The sequence below is a fragment of the Octodon degus genome, unplaced genomic scaffold (genome assembly GCF_000260255.1).
Source record: "Octodon degus isolate 3935 unplaced genomic scaffold, OctDeg1.0 scaffold00138, whole genome shotgun sequence".
Classification (NCBI taxonomy): Eukaryota; Metazoa; Chordata; class Mammalia; order Rodentia; family Octodontidae; genus Octodon; species Octodon degus.
This window is the reverse complement of record NW_004524714.1, coordinates 3124267-3128511: the sequence shown is the minus strand read 5'-3', so window position 1 is coordinate 3128511 and position 4245 is coordinate 3124267. Positions and strand designations below refer to the sequence as shown.

General features: G+C 50.2%; 1 protein-coding gene across 7 annotated transcripts in view; it reads left to right on the top strand.

Moving 5' to 3' along the window:
- The window catches only part of Ralgps1 (Ral GEF with PH domain and SH3 binding motif 1), a 291187-nt gene that overhangs the window by 40504 nt on the left and 246438 nt on the right, over positions 1–4245 (top strand). The window lies entirely within an intron of this gene.

The following is a 4245-nucleotide window of genomic DNA, read 5'->3' as shown; positions in this document are numbered from 1 at the left end:
AGGGAAGTGCTTATTCCACTGAGCCATCTCCCCAGCTGGCCCAGTGTTGGTTTTGTACAGAAAGCGTCTGGACCACTTTTTGGCCTGTGGTGGAATGGTGTGTGTTTGGGGAGGGTTAGTGGATCAGGCTATGAAAGTATAGAATTTTTTAAATTTTTTTTTAAATTTTATTTTCATGTATTGGTACAGGGTCTCACTATGCAGTTTGGACTGGTAGTGATCCTCCTGTTTCAGCCTCCCCAGCACTGTGATTGCAGGTGGTTGGTCTTGGTAGCCAGCTCGGTGCACCCAGGGCAGGGCCAGCACGGCATGTGGTACCAAAGCAAACCCTGGTCCTTGCGCTTGCCTAAGCAGGTGCTTAGACCACTAAGCTATCTCTGTGGCCCTGGTTTTAATTTTGAAAAACTTTTTAGTTTGAATTTTTTTCAGACTTACAGAAGAGTTGCAAAACAGCACAGAGCTCCCATAACCATAGTGTACTTATCAAATTAAGCATGGGCCTTGTTCACATTTCTCCAACTTGCCCAAAGCACCCTTTCTGTTCCAGAGTGTAATCTCGGGCCCTCACTGTAATTGGTCATTGAGTCTCACAGCATCCTTGTCCCGGTGACAGTTGTAGAGTGTGTCCAGATGGTCACACCAGAGCCTCCCAGGAAGGAGTTGTGGGTCTTATCATCGGGATCCCACTTACATACTTTCCAAGTGCAAGTCCCATGAGGGTGCCGACTCCATCGCAGCCCAGGATCCCCTGGGGAAGGAGAGTCCCCACCCTAGTGGGTCCTCCCAGTGCTGTCCTCCCCCTGCAGGGGAGCAGCTCACCCCCCTCCTGCCTGCTCCAAGACAGGCCTTGGCAGGTGTCCCCTCCTTTTCTTGTATTTCTAATTCTGCTGTTCATTCACTCCTTATTTTGAGCCTGAGCACTTGACATACACTCTCCCCAGAAAACCCCAGCCTCAGTCTGTTTCCTTGATCTCCCTTTTCTGCTGCAGTTGGTGTGGGACAGGGAGGGGCTATCCTGTTTTTTTCTTTTTCCTTTCAGTGCTGAGGAAGGAACATACATGCTAATCAAGCAGTCCACTACCAAGCTACGACCCAGTGCACTGACCCTCTTATTTATTTATTTTGCCAGAACTCAAACTCAGGACCTAGCACTTGCAGGGCAGGCAGGCGCTGTGCTATTGAGCCCCTCCCTTTATTTTTCTGACTGGTTTGCCCAGGGTGTTCTTGAACTTTCCATCCTCTTGCCTCAGCCCTTTAATAGCTAGGATTTGAGGCAGGTGCCACCATGCATGGCTAGCAGCTGTGCTTTGGCGAGCTGGGCTCTCCCTGGTACTGAGTCAGGATACTTCTGACCATGTGGGACATGGTCTCAGTCCTTGACCTAGGTGCTTTTTTCTGTTGTTTGTTTGTTTGTTTTAAAGACAGGATCTTGCAGAGTAGTTCAGGTGGTCACGAATTCCCTGCATAGCTCAGGCTGGCCTTGAGCTTGTGATGATCCTCCTGCTTTAGCCTCCCAGTTGCTGGGATTGTAGGTGTGCTCACCACACCCAGCTTCTTGCTGCCTTGTATTCTGTATGATAAGGTCGCTGCCCTGGGCTGGCATCTTTTCCTGTCTTTCCAGGGACTCTGGCTTCCCTCTGGGGAGGGTGGATCCAGCCTGCTGCCTATGCTTTATGACAGGGAAATGCACTGGCCAGCGTGGCACCCTGCCAGCTTTGGATTTGGAGTTTGAAAAGGATCACTGTGTTACGAACAAATCATAAGGAGGCCGGTGTGCAGAAGGGACAGCACTGCTCAGGAGGCCTAGGCGTGACCCAGAAGGGAGATCGGGGTGGCTTGGATCAGGGCAGAGGTGGGAGGCGTGGCGCGCTCCATGGAGGGGGGTTGTCTGGGCCATGTCAGTGACCCCATCTAGTTCCAGATAATATTTTTGCGTTGTCCCAAAGCAGACACTCTAAACTTCAATTATGTAGGGTTCTATAAACGAGGAAGAGAAGTGAGACACCAGGTTCCTGGTCTGGCTTCCATTATGGGTCACACAGGGGGTTTGCTGCCAGGCTTCTGGACTGGAAGGGCACCATGAGGATGTGCCCAGGCTTTCATGGGTGCCTGGATGCCCTAGATCACTGCCCATTTCCTCTCCTCTCTCTCAACCCCATTTTCTGAAGCTCGGTTAGACCAGCCCCACAAATATCCCCAGGCTGCTCATTTTCCTGAACTCTGTTTCCTGCCTATGGAAAAGAGCAGGCCTTACTTGCAGGCTGTTGGCTGCAAGTGATTCTTCTTTACCTGTCCTCTGAGCCTTGTTTCTGAAGGGAGGAACCTAAGCCTCAGAGAGGTCCCAGCTCCTTTTATGACTGTGCAGATCGGGCTGTGGCTGTGTTGGTCCTGGTGTCTACAAAGCCTGTGCCTACAAGTTGTAAACCTCCTGTGGGTGGGAGCACTGACCTGTGGGGAGTGCGGAGCCTGCTGGATCAGCTGTGCTCGGAGCACTGTCTGTAGACTGATGAGCAGACGCCATAGATCCGTCCCCCCCTTACAAATGGAGAAACTGCAGTGATCGTTAGACCACAAGCTCATTTACACTTGTTTGTGATTTTTTTTTAAATGAAGATCTCTAAAATGCACTTACACACCTATAAATGAATCTACATGTGTCCAGGTAGCTAGAGATCTGTGTGGATGTGTGCATTGGATGCTGCCCTACATTGTGAACTCTGGGACCTTGGGGACAGGGATGAGAAGTTTTTTTTTTATTTTATACCATTTATTTATTTATTTATTTATTTATTTTTGTGGTACCAGGGATTGAACTCAGGACCCTATTTTATACCTTTTAATTCATTTTATGTAACTTTACTATGTACATGTGTTGCTTTTATTTTAAAAATTCAGAAAGTCTCCCTACTTGGAAACGTTAGGTGCCTAGGGTGGAACTTCAGGTTTCCTGTGGGCCACAGTGGACTTGTCCACTAGTGGCTTCTTAGCTTCCACACTGTGGTGCACTAGGTGCCTGCCATGGGGACTCAGGGTTTTCAAACTGTTGGACCAGGTCCCTGCTGCACTCCACAAGAGGCACTTCCTGCCCCAAGAAGCTGCTCGTCCCAGCCTTTCCCTCCGTGTGTTTGGCCTCAGATGGAGGTGGAGCCTGGCTGATGACCAGTGGCCATCTCCAGAGCCATCCTTGTGCCCTGGTACTGCTGAGCCCTCTCTGCCAAGGAGGCTCAGCCACATGTGGCGCTTTAGACACAGAGCCGCCATCTCAGCTCATTGTCTCTCTGGGAGAGGAGCCAGCGTGAGGATGCTGCACATCTGGAGGGTGGGTGGACAGGTGCCGGGGAGCTCTGGAAGGCGCTGTGGCATTCTGAGTCTGGCATGTGTTTACAGGGCCAGGGCCTCTCCTCAATGGCTGCCAGGCACTGCTGCTTGCCAGAAAGGAGGTTTGGCCAGTGTGGAAAGGGGCAGGAAGAGAGAGAAGTGACTGTGCTGCCACCCCCACCCAAGGGGGCCTTTCTTGAGTTACTAGCAGGTGGTCCAGCCCCAGAGCAATGGTCACTCTGAGGGCAAACTTTTGGCAAATGCAAAATCTGATGTGCTGTGGCCATGGTTCAGAGGGAGTGTGTGTGTGTGTGTGTGTGTGTGTGTGTATGTGTGTGTGTGTTTGTACTTGTATGTGTTATGAAGTGGGCAGAACAAGTGGTGGGGGTTGTGAGCCTCCCATCTGTCTTTGTCATAGTTTCTATGTTTAACACAGAAAAGACAGTGACCTGCAGCCTAGTCCACCAAGAAAATTTATCCTACCCGAGTGTGGCGGCCTTCCAACATGTTGGGGTCTCTTTTCATACTTGTGGGCCACATTTAGAAGAAATTACTCTGTTGTAACTGGACGTGCCTGGATGCATGTATTTTCTTTGAAAGAGCCTCCATCAGCACAGGAAGAAGTGGTTACTCTTCCCTCTGACCAGGGTCTGCATCAGCTTGTCTCAGGCTATTTCCTTGGTTTCCTGAACCTTAAATGTGGAAGGAGTATTTGGAAAGTTTGGAAGGAGACCAGCACTGCATCTGGGACTTGCCTTTTCTTTCTTGGGGAAACCCCCCACCCCACACACGCAAGACCAGACTCTGTTATGAACAGAAGAGAGAGATGTGGGATTGTTCTGTGGTTCTGATGCAGCTGCCACGTTCTTAAGGAGTTACGTCATGAGAACTGCTTTTTGTCCTGCTGTGTTTTGGTTTCCAGGGAGG